Here is a 13,759-nt window from a genome sequence, read left to right on the forward strand (position 1 = left end):
AGAGACAGCTAGGAGACTTAAAATAGACCTGGAACAATGGCCTGGAGCACAGACCATTCTGACGTTCTAGCTCAGCGCACTCACACTTGGACAGGTAATTAATTCCACTCATGCCAGTGGGGTCACATATACTCGGATGGGCATAAACCTCGGGCGAGTCCACAGGTGTCTCATTAGATCAACTGGTGAAGAGGCTCAGCCTGTGGATTAAAGAGGATTGTGTGCATTCTATACTAGTTCTCATACTAGTATAGTATACTATAGTTGCTCAATCAATTTGTACATACAGAAGGTTTTAATATAGACATGGCCCTGAATTTAGTGACATTTGAGTTCAAATTAAATAAATCTCTACAACCTATACAAAACCTCAGAGCTATTACAGTGCCAGGTCAATGCTCTCCTCTAAACTGAGAGTCTTTAAAAAAAAAGTAATAATAATAATAATAAATAATTGGTACAAGAGGTAAATGTGGTGCAGTTAACTAGTTGCTTGTGTTTATTTGAACATATTTAGTAGGCTCACACAAATGTCACATCTTTTTTCCATTTTGTGCTGAAGACTTTCCTGTGTCAGAAAACTTTAAAGGAACACTTTTACAGCAAACTCTTAGAAAGATACGACACCGGAGACTTCTTCCAACAACGTTAAATAAAGATCTACTCACAGAAAATTTCACCATATCAACAATCACACACTTTTTCTTTTCTCCCTTAAACACATTTTGCCGACTGTCCCTATTATACGACAGCTACTAAACGGGGAGAGTGAAGGCCAACACATGCTTCCTCAAAAGACACATGAAGCCAGCCAAATGCAACTTTTTGAAATGTTGCTCACACAGCATCACAGGGCAGCATAAGCCATCCAGAGGAAAGCGCTATCTGCCCTCTTCCGCATACATGAGCTCACAGATCATCTGATTGGCTAGTGTGGCTATGATTGACATGGGAGAGAGAGCATGCCATCCCTCCCACCCAGACTGCATGGCCAAGTTTGCTCTCTTGGCTTCTGACCATGGATTCAATTCAATTCAATTTTATTTGTATAGCACATTTTACAATGGGCATTGTCTCAAAGCAGCTTTACAGATTTTAAATGTGTGAATTTATCCCAATTGAGCAAGCCGGTGGCGACTGTGGCAAGGAAAAACTCCCCAAGATGTTAAGAGGAAGAAACCTTGAAAGGAACCAGACTAAGAAGGGAACCCATCCTCATGTGGGTAACAACGGATATTGTAAAAGTAAAGGAAAGTTCATTATGGTTTTATATGGATGGTTGAAGCAAATGTTTTTGGTGCTACTCAGGAACCAATAACACAATCTTTACATCCGTTTACATGAACCATCAATTCGTTCTGAATATAGAAACAGGAAAGTATTAGAACAAGTGCATAGATATAAATCTGTGATTTGCCTTGCAGCCGGCACTGCGGTCAGAGCTGCTGTTATGGAAAATTAATTAAAGACCATCTGGCCAATCAGAATCAAGAATTCAACAACACTGATGCATAACATTAACAAGCAATATATTGTTGCAGCCCTATTACTCACTCACGTTCAATAAGCTCTTTATCCTGGTCAGGGTCACGAAAACACTGGACATGTAGCAGGAATGCACGCTGGATGAGATCGACTTACCAAATGCCATTTACAGTAAGCATGCCCTGATTGCAATTTTTACATTTTGATACAATACCGCTGATGAGTATCAGCTCATACCTGATCCTCTTTGTCCATCCTCTTAGTAACTGAGCCAAATCTCTCCAAGCTTCTGCTGCCCAGTTACGTAAAATATCCCAGGCGTGATAGCGACAGGCTTTACATCATATGTTCAGTGTGAGATCTGTGTTGGCTCAGTCAGCATCACACGAAATTACAGCATAAAGAATGCCAGTGGATCAGAAAATATGTCCTACCTGATCGAGCATTTTAGGCCAATATCCACCCCAGTTCATTCCTAATTCACAGATCATACATAATAACATGGATATACACTATACAGTTTATATGTTCCTAAAGCTGTCAATCCAGGATTTTGCGGTTTTGTGATCACAGAAATGAACGTAAAATCAAGCAAACTCTGCAATATTCTGAGAAGCTTGGAATTTTTCAAAACCGCCACAGATTTTCCACAGATTTGGGCCAAGTAGCGTCATGTAACATCATCACAACGCGCATCAAAAACAATTTCATACAACTGCTATTTCTTGTTGAAGTCTCATAATAAAAAATAAAAAAAATCAACTGTAGAACTCGTGGCCATGTTTAATAGTGAATGTAAGAGCATTTCCACATGCACAATGTTACCACATGCACAATGCGATGAGAACTTACAGGATTGGGACTAAACTGCTCTGTGGCCTCATCAGTGTGAGACTAAAGAAAAAACGACTTCAATTTGCTAGGGAGCATAAAGATTGGACTGTGGAGCAATGGAAAACGGTCATGTGGTCTGATGAGTCCAGATTTACCCTATTCCAACACGATGGGTGCATCAGGGTAATAAGGGAAGTGCATGAAGTGATGTACCAGTCATGCCTAGTGCCTACTGTACAAGCCTCTGGAGGAAGTGTTATGATCTGGGGTTGCTTCAGTCGATCAGGTCTAGGCTCAGCAACATTATCCGGCAATAAAATGAAGTCAGCTGAGTATCTGAACGTATTGAATGACCAGGTTATCCCATCAATGGATTTTTTTTCTTCCCTGGCACAGGCATATTCCAGGATGACAATGCCAAGATTCATCAGGCTCAAATTGTGAAAGCGTGGTTCAGGGAGCATGAGGAATCATTTTCACACATGAATTGGCCACCACAGAGTCCTGACCTTAACCCGACTGAAAGTCTTTGGGATGTGCTGGAGAAGACTTTACGGAGTGGTTCAACTCTCCCGTCCTCAATACAAGATCTCGGCCAAAAATGAATGCAACTCTGGATGGAAATAAATGCTGTCACGTTGCACAAGGTTGTCGAAACAATGCCACGGTGAATGTTTGCTATAATGAAAGCTAAAGGGCGGATGTGGCTCAGGTGGTAGAGCAGGTTGTCCACTAATCGTAGTGTTGGCAGTTCGATTCCCGGCCCACGTGACTCCACATACCAAAATGTCTTTGGGCAAGACACTGAACCCCAAGTTGCTCCCGATGGCAAGTTAGCGCCTTGCATGGCAGCTCTGCTACTATTGGTGTGCGAGTGTGTGTGTGAATGGGTGAATGAGAACCAGTGTAAAGCGCTTTGGATAAAAGCACTCTATAAGTGCAGACCATTTACCATTTAAAGGTAGTGCAATGAAATTTTAGTGTGCAACTTTTTTTTTGGCCAGGCAGTATATCTCTTATTGTGCTCACAATCCATCCATCCATTTATCTTCTATACCGCTTATCCTTTTGCGGATAACCTGGAGCCTATCCCAGGAAGCATCGGGCACAAAGCGGGGTACACCCTGGACAGGGTGCCAATCCATCACAGGGCACACAATCACATACACATTCACACACCCATTCATACACTACGGACACTTTGGACATGCCTGTGCTCACAATACAAGACTCAAACATTAAACTTAGTAGGTGTATTAAACCAGGTGGCTTTTGATCATTCTGGCCTGCCTAGCTTACCTCTTTAGACCACCAGATCGTCTGACTGAGGCCATGACCTAGAAATGCACTTCTAAGCCTGAATATTTCTCCAAAATGGAAAAAAAAATTCTGGCATTAGGAATGTGAAGGTAAGTGCACATACAATGAAATCGAGAAGACCTCCAGTGTGTGATTATTGGGCAGTATTTGCACACTTTACAGTTACATTCTGTTATTATTTCTGATGCTCTGGAAAAAGAATGCATTTACATATACATATGCAAACTGCAGGGGAAAATCCTTGCCGACAAGGTGGACACTGGTAAATGTGTTATAATATTTTAGTAAAATATTATGCTATAATTGCAAACTTTAATACATAACTAGACAATATAATCCTTAAATGTGTCCTTGGATCCATTTTGCTATTGCACTGTACTTTGACACATGTTCTCAATCGTTTATTTTCATGAGTAATAAGGATTGTGCAAATGAGGTTTTCGCCTTTAAAAAGAAATCAGCTCGTGATCAGAAAACAACAGCATGAAGCTCAAGACAGGACAGCTGGGGCTCTCATTAAACCAGAATGTTCTCCTTGCATCTCTCACCCACTGTCCAATCCCTGCCTGGCTCTCGCAGCACGTCCCTGAGTGTGTACAAAAAAAGTCCATCATGAGTGTGTATGTGTGTGTGAATGAGTGAGAGAGATGTGTGTAGAGACTGTGAGTAATCTTATGTAATATGCATACACAGGAGCAGAGGGGAGCAAAAACTGTGACTCATTGAGAGGAAGGAGAGGAAGATTAGCACACTGCCACACTCTCTGCCTTTTCTTAACACACACACACACACACACACACACACACACACACTTATTATCATCAATGGTGTCTGTCACGTCACATTACATTAATACGCTCTAACATATGCATGTGCAAAGTAGACCACAACACATAGCCACATAAGAACAATGACTGACATAAATGGCTGGTCAAATATAACACAGAATTTCACATAGTACTGCATGAAAATAACCTCAAACAGATACATGCACTGAACATCAACTGAATCATAATGAGTACGTAAATTCTGGATGTTACAATATATATTCAGTGACATATCATGCTAAATATTCTTATCATCATGGACAACACAATAATATTGTCACTATAGCTCCACTCATGAGGCAGCAGTATAGGTAGGCAAGTATTTAGGCTGGATTTGTGCATTCCTGAGAACTGTCCCTGTCAGCAAGCAGTATAACAAATGTCTTCTAAACTGACTATTACCCTAATCTGAATATTACTGCCTGCATTATAGCTAATATTTCCTTTATTGCTTTGATTTTAAATAAGTAACATTTTCACAATACTTCTCCCCTTACTCCATTCCAAGTTGTCTCAAGTTTGCTTCTGCACTGGAGCTCCAAAAGTAATCAAGCGACATCTGGATTATTCAATTAGGAATTATTTATCTTAATCATAATTTTTGAATGCACCAAAAGTGAAAATAAATAAATAAATAAATACATACATACATACCTCATATCTGAGACTGATGACTTTTTGCAGAGACAGGATGTGATTCCAGTTAGAAAATTGTTGCTAGTACTGTTTTTAGCTATACCATGCACTTCTGTCTATTTTTATTTCTAAACTTGCATAAATAATGGGTCAGAACCAGATAAGCAAGTCTGTTTGAGGTTATTTCACAACTTCGCAACCATGTGAACATTTAGACGTTTAGTAGTATGCACAATTCTGAACTGGTAGTTATAAGCTTCCCTTATGCATTACCTTCACGTGCCTGACCGTATACTTTTGGAATAAGAAATAAAACGTGTCCGACTATCACTTTGAGTGCTTTGAAGCCTGGGAAACGTTGACATTTTCTACTATACATAGTTCTGAAAACCACAATGTCTGAAATGTTTCTCTTTTGCATGTATCTCAACCTCAGGTAAAGTTCTAGCACTTTAGAAGTGAAACTGCATTTAAAGTCTCCATTCTGACTGCAGCACAGGAGTATCACTGATATTTCCACAGCGGGAATCTGATTACAAACTAACTTGAGGCTTACAGTATATCCATTTCATCACAGCACGTAGATATCCAATAACTGCGACAAAGTGTGAGGAAATACAACAGCTACATTCACTGTATGAGGAAATCACACGAACGGTTGCAATCAAAATTATTCAATCCCCATTGCAAATCAGGTTTATTGTAAAAATGTACAGACTTTTAGCTGTTTGCAATGAACAAATCAAACTAAAGTAATTGAAATAGTTCAACACAATGAATGCTTCAAGTGGTTTCCCCAAATTCAACTGCAAATGAAACTCAATGATTTCTCCAGTCTCAAAATTATTCAACGCTTTCATGATAAATAACTCTGGGTTTAGATTCAGTCTGATCTAATTTCACTGTCATAGAAACAATCTGATCTTTTTTCTTTTTCTTTTTTTTTATTCATCAGCAGCGTGTGATTTGTTTTTATGCAAACCCCCCCCCCCAAGCACTCGACACAGAATATATATATAGAATATATATATAAATTATATATATATATATATATATATATATATATATATATATATATATATATATATATATATATATATATATATATATATATATATAGGGTTGATATAAAATTATTTGTTAAATTACATCCAACATATCTAATACATCTAATATATATACTTATATATATATATATATATATATATATATATAATGTGTATATATAGATATAGATTGATAGATAGATAGATGTGTGTGTGTATATATAATGTATATATATATATATATATGTATATATATATATATATATATATATATATATATATATATATATATATATATATATATACACACACATACATACATTATATATATATATATATATATTATACACACACATACATACATACATACATGTGCGTGTGTGTGTGTAGACGTGTGTGTGAGTGATGTATATGTATATCACACACAATACCCCAAATGTTATCTACTGCACTAACTTATAACAGCTTATTAAAACATACTGTAAAGTGATACTTTACATTATTTCTTGTCCGAGTCCTCCATTCATATCTCTGCTACTCTCCACACAACATAGAGACTGTCTCAATTCTGTCTCAACACAACACTGACTATGAACATGTCATTACTGATCCCTCTCACAGCAACTCCACTGAGAAAAATTAAGAGTCTATTTTCTCCCTAGCAAAAATAGGTCCTTCATTCCAAAGACAATTAAGGGATAAAAGTTAAGCCTCTTAAAGTATAATTCAGTGTGAAACTTTTTACTCCCTGTATGATCAAGTTCGAAAGTTACAGTGCCTGTTAGAAGTTTGTACACTATTTGAAACAAGAACTCTACAGGGTTCTAGTGTTCATTGCTTTTCAAAAGCCGTTTTGTAGGGAATTATAGGGTTCCACATAATTTTAAAGCACAGGTTCCCAAACTAGCGGTCACTCGATTTACAAATGGGGCCATGAACAAGGCTAGCTCAGTGTTTAAGATGTTGGACTACTGATTAGAAGGTCGTGAGGTTAAAACCCAGCACCGCCAAGCTGCCACTGTTGGGGCCTTGAGCTAAATATATAAATGAGATAAATGTAAGTCGCTCTGGATAAGGGCATCTATCAAATGCCATAAATGTAAATGAGAAAATATCCTCTTTTGTATTACTCATCTATTTTACAAATGAATATTATGAATATCACTCTAACTATGAAAACTTATTTTTGGGTGCTACTATTTTGAAATTGGAAGTCAGATTTAAACAATCCACATTTAAATTAAGAGTGTACGTGACTTTTTAGTCTTTTTCACTATTCCGACACCCAGGACTAGCGCAGGAGGTCAGCAAAAAAAAAGTCACATTTCTCCATCCATCTTACCGATTCTGAGACCCTGATCATGCATCTCTGATTTAGTGGAACAAAAGAAGTCAAGAACATGAACACAAAACAAGTATAACTCTACATCGATGGCATCGACAGGGATGCCTCAGAGACCAACAATTATAGTTTTTGAGCAGAAATGGGAAAAATAAATCATTCCAACTGGCTGATCCTGTTTCTCATCAGAAACATGTTATTAAAGGGATGTGTTGATAAAAAGTTTATAATCAGTATAATACATGTTATTATCTCATGGCGAATTCACATGAATAGTTTCTGTTAGCCTTTCTCTTTCCTAGAAACATCCATTTTTAATCATTTCTAATGCATTTCTAATATACACACTTCATTTATTTCCCATATAGGGCCTCACAAAAATGCTGAAGTGGCCCAGGTAGAATTTGAGTTTGACATCCCTGGTCTAGAATGTCTATGTATGCTGTAGCATTACAATTCTCTTCACTGGAACCAAGAGACCCAAACCTGTTCCAGCATGACAAACCTTCTGTGCACAAAGTACAGTCTATGAAGACATGGTTTGCCAAGGTTGGAGTGGAAGAACTCGAGTGGCCTGCACAGAGCCCTGACCTCAACCCCACTGAACACCTCTGGGTAAACTGAAATGCACCCCAGGCCTGACATCACTAATGCACTTGTGGCTGAATGGACGAATCCTATTTGACCTTGTTGTGACCAGTACCCGGTTTGGATCAATTCCAAAATCAAATTAGTCCATCTGTAGGTTACGTTCATAATTCAATATAAATCCAACAGACATTCAACCACTTGTTCATGAGATATTGCGCTAATCTCACGAGAACCTCAGACACATGAATAGACAGATGGATGGACGGACGCACAGACGGATGAACGATCTAATAGTGGAGGCATAAAAATTAAACACTTCCAACAAACCTGATTTGAGAATTCAACAGTGCCGTGGTATAAAAGATAATAAACATTTTTCAGTCATATCTTTGCTGCTGGTTACATGCTTCAGAAAAAAAAAATCTCAAATGTGGCATCTACATTTGATACTTTTATGAGACTCCTGTGAAAAGGCCAAAGCACTCAGTAAAGAAAAAATAATACAGGGGGTGTTAAATCACACTGTACAATGTACTTTATAAAAGGATAAGAAAAAAAAAAAATCTCATGCAATCTATGAATAAATCTCAGCTTTCTTTCATCTTCACTACTGGAATTAACCAAGCAATTTATACACCAGCAGCACGCTGTTAATCGCATCACTATTTGGTGTAACATTAAAGTTGAAATGATAACACAACAGTCATATGGCAGGGGACAGGAAAATCAGTGAATGAAATATGGGCCAAAGTGATCTGAATTTAAAGAAACAGTGCAGGTTTGTGCCCTAGGGACACAAACCTCACCAAGGAGCAAACACATTAAATAAAATCAAGCTTTTACATATTTCATGTGCATGTTTGAAGGACACACGGGCATGCTCATGCTCGCCCTCAAGTCCAAATGATTTCTGCTACAAATTCCACCTGTTTAATGGATACCAGATATTCCTTTACAAGTAGGCTCGAGCAACGTTGAATTATAAATCATCTACAAGTTCTTGAAAGGGATATGGCTATTGAATGATTCATCCCACACCCTGTACTTTACATAGATCACTTACAATAAATCACTAAACAGTTACTGAGATGTTAGATGGAAAGGGACTTTTTCCAGTCTGGTCACTTTCATGAATGATAAATGTGTGGTGCATTTGAAACAGAAAAGCTGTTCCTTTAGCTGACTTTACACTAAACCAACAAAAGCAAATACTTTCAAGACACATTGTTCCAATTCATATCTAAATTACTAACCATCAATCTCCGACGCTCATGAAAATGACTACGACCAAAAAAAAAAAGTTTGTACGCCATGCTTCTGACCTGTCTGGTTAAAGGAATTGAGCAGTACTGTCACTGCTGAGCAAAATGGTATTAAAACAAATATTTAACTTTAGATCCTGGGCTTGGGAAAGGAAAGTTAGACTCTCAGCACATCTTAACCTATTCTCCTACTAAACATGGTGTAGTTCAGTGGTCACCAATCCTGTTCTTTGAGATCTACATTCCTGAAGGTTTCATCTCAAACCTGTTTTAGTTGATCAAGAACTTCTTAAAGCAATGATTAGATGGTTACAATTATGGTTGGAGCTAAAGTCTTCAGGAAGGTAGAGCTCCAGGAATAGGGTTAGTGATCACTGGTGTAGTTCATTCATGTATACGCAGACAAAAAATCATATTTTTAGTATTACTATATTCATTTTCTATATTAGCATTCTATATTTGCTATATCACATGCTCACCTTCTCATTTCTGCCTGTATTAAATAAAAATAAATAAATAAATAAAAACTCCACAGATTATGGGTTTCAACTGACATCAATTCTAACAAAGGTTTTTAAAAAATTATAATTAACCTACCCTATTACAGCGTACAGAAAATTCAACACTGAATGAATTTGTACCATGTTAAATGAATTCCTATAGCACTGAATTAACTTGCAGTGTTTTTAATTCAAATTTTAAGTAATACTTATTATAAGCAAATACAGATCAAATATGCTAATACATATTTGATCTGTACATATAGAAACTAGTTAGAATATTGTAATTTGCATAATGATAATTGGCATATACTGGCTTTAGTTCCAATTTTGTCTACACTAGCATGTTTTTTAAAAACTGGGCTTATACTCATGGTCATAAAAATGTGACAAGCCCAAAATGGCAAAATATTCAGTTTTAATGGGCTTAACAACATATCATTGGTCAGGAAATTAGTAAGAATTAAACAAATGCACCCCTGAGACCTCCTATGCCATCATTTGCTTGTTTACTTTTACACATTGAAGTGTTTGGTTAAAAGCTAGAAACAGGGAAATTCACTTCTATAGTCTTCTTGTATACAAAGCTAAAATCATAATAATGATTAAAATGTTTAATGTAACATTCAAACTAACATGTCCGGGTGTACCAAATGAAATAAATTAAAAATTTAATTAAAAGAAATATATATATTTTTTAAATTGTTAAATTCCTGACCAATGATTTAAGACCATTAAAGGCTTAATATTATATAATATAATAAATAATGCCCAGTCAGGGCTAGAAGTGTTCATTATAAGATAAGAGATTTAAGGGCGTAAAAAACTTCTAGACACACATTAGCCTTACCTTCACCTTAGTACTAACGATGCATAAGCAGTCCATTGTGTTCAGTGCATTCACCATCTCCTCCTAGCAGCCCTGTGTCTCAGCGTGAGCGGCAGCATGGGAGTGTGTGCGTGAGGCATAGAAACATGAATCTCGGTACAAACTTCTCATCTGCTCCAGCACTACAGATCCACACCAGCTCTGTCCCAAACCGCACCCTACCACACAGAACAACCACTCGCACACATCACCACTAAATATTACTATAATCATTAGTTATAATCCAGTAGGATGTAGATTTGGACAAAACCATGCTGCTCAAAAGAACCAAGTGTTTACCGTTGCTTTTTCCACGAGAGGATGCTGAGGAAAACTCCACACACACGTGTGTGTGTGTGTGTGAGACAGCGAGAGACAGCGAGCGAGCGAGAGAGAGAGAGAGAGAGAGCTCACAAGCAACGTTCCCATAAGTGTGAGCTATTATTAATGCACTTATAAATGCATGAACTCTATGAAATCTATTACTGTAAAATACATAATTCCATGTGTACACACTGTAGAGCAATATTTGTTTCATTTCATGTCTGACCAGAAAAGAAAAATCCAAAAACAAGATCTGAACCCTTTATATACCCATTTATACAGAATAAGGATGTTAATTCTTATCATTCTTCATTTGTTTAACTCCACTGGTGAAACATTTGAGGATTCAGAATTCTCTTATAATAATAAAGCTTCTAATAAGACAGTAATTAACATTATATATGCATCACCCAAATGGAGGTATTGATGTTTCCTCAGGAAATGTAAAATACTCCTCTGAGAGCATTATTAGTGTATACTGTCTATAGCCTTGGATTACTTAGACTTCGTTAGATCAGACGCAATGAAGTTCTGAAGTTAAAGCGGTACAGACTGTGATTTTAGGTGTTGGGTTGTTTGTACCTTTTCCAACATGTTCACATCTCATAGTCCATCAATTAAATAAAATCGTCCTACCTTGGTGGTTAGTCAATAGTTTCTGGTATAGTTTCCTGTTGACTCAACTAGTGATGCAAATATCCTGCTTTTTACTTTCTTCAGGCTAAATTTAACCTTTCCGTACAACCTTCCTCTATTTAAGTGTTAATATACAGTACAACCTTGTCTGGATTAGGCATTTGATCAATTCAAAAGGTGAGGGAAAAGACATATTTGGGTTGTCATCTAAAAAGTCAGAGGCTGCGTCCGAAATTGCATACTGTGACAGCACCTACTGCAGTCGATTCAGTATCTACTGTATATATGGCCATTGTGAATAAATTGTATTTTTGTACTATTGTAGAATAAATACAATCCGGACATACTACAGCTGCCATGTTGGCACTGTCAAGTGACCAACAACTTACAAACAGCCGACACGCTGCCTGGCGCCATTTTTGATTTTGATTTTGATTGATTATCCTTATGGGATAACGCAGTGTCCATAGCTTCCACACTGCAGAATCGAGGCAGAAGCAGTAGGTCATCCAGGTATTTCTCGCCTACTGTTTTATGAATACTGAGAATTCTGACATACTACTCCTTTGGTGTACTGATTTTGGACTACTAGTAGTAGGGATATTCGGACGCAGCCAGAGTGCGATTTCGATAAACAAAGTGAAAGTGAAGAGATGATATATGGTCAACTTAAAGGGAGTCCGTTTGGTAACAGGTATACTCTTAGGGAGGGAAAAAAAAAGGGTTCTTAGCCTTCTGATTAGTTCCAATCATTTTAAAACAACTCAATCTTTTCTCACTAAGAAGGGAAAAGCTATTTTGAAGGGTTCTATCTAGAATGAAATACAGATGGACAAACTGAAAGAGTATTTAGTATGATAAATAAGCAAATGTAGTGCTTCTAAAAATTCAATATTGTAATATCATAAAACATTACATAAAGCTAAAAAAATCATAATCAAAATCAAATCAACAACCATCATCACTTGATTATGGTAATATAATCTATCTGAGCAAAATAAGCTTTAAAAATGCAGACGGCAAATCTACACAGCAACAACAAAAACACTCATGTTGTTTGCGCCACACCATTAACCGCATAATTACAGATGCTGGTACAACAAACTAAATTCAGGCTTATTTCATATGAAATTGCATCAGTATTTTAGGAATACCTCCAAAACAAAAGGTCTGATTGTCAATTCCTTCCTATGGAAATTCGTCACAATTTGTAGCGTCGACATGTAAACATCCTGATAAACAGATTATCCAAAGCAGATATCTCAAGTGTTTTCAGCTTATCTGCAACCACATGATCTATTTTTTGTCGTCGCTGTGTGTTGTTGAGAAGAGATGCATCCCTCTTCAAGCCTATAGAGTGGATTTCTTTGAATTAAATCTGATATACATGTTTGAAACAAGAAATATACATCGTCTTCAAGTAGCAAGTACCACATTTTCTATAAATACTATAATTAGATTGTTCAGTGGAGAAATTCGATTAGCCATGAAATGGAGTTCACACCCTGCTGTCACATGCTGCTTTGAATCAAAAGGAATGTGTAGGAGGAGCTTGCAAAATTAGAGCCCAGTGGCAGAAAAGCTAAAGAGACTGAGATTCATCCAGCACTCAACTTTCACCTTGAGACTTGGAGAACAGGAGTCTGTCACGTGTCGTCGTTTACACGCCTGAACTTGTGGTATGTTAAAGATGATCCGCTCGAGAGGCTTTATCGTTTCTGTTGAGGAACTTCAGCTGAAAACGTGAAGTCTCGCCCAGTCAGTTGTGAAATGTCTTCAGGACTAAACATAAAAAAGTCCTCCTCTTGCGAAAGTAACATTTCAAAGATGAAAAAGTTTTTAAAGACTACGGGGAAATAATTATTTCTGTGCTTTTGAAGGTAAAACATTGAGGGGGAAAAAAAAAGTGTGATTTTGATTTGCAGAGATCAATGCTACGTTCGTGGTGCCTTGTAAGTGCTCATTTGCATGTTGTAATACCGTCATTTCCCACTTTGGCACGTTCACTGTGCAAAGTGGAAAATATAACATTGAAGGCAAGGGTTTTGTTTGCTCTCTCAGAGCACATAAAGCTAGCTTAAACACACT

At 37.2% G+C, this 13,759-nt stretch overlaps 1 protein-coding gene across 16 annotated transcripts in view; it reads right to left on the reverse strand.

Moving 5' to 3' along the window:
- dlg1a (discs large MAGUK scaffold protein 1a) overlaps positions 1-13,759 on the reverse strand; it is a 154,139-nt gene that overhangs the window by 129,423 nt on the left and 10,957 nt on the right. The gene's annotated exons all lie outside the window — the stretch shown is intronic.

Source organism: Ictalurus furcatus, chromosome 11, assembly GCF_023375685.1.
Source record: "Ictalurus furcatus strain D&B chromosome 11, Billie_1.0, whole genome shotgun sequence".
Lineage (NCBI taxonomy): Eukaryota > Metazoa > Chordata > Actinopteri > Siluriformes > Ictaluridae > Ictalurus > Ictalurus furcatus.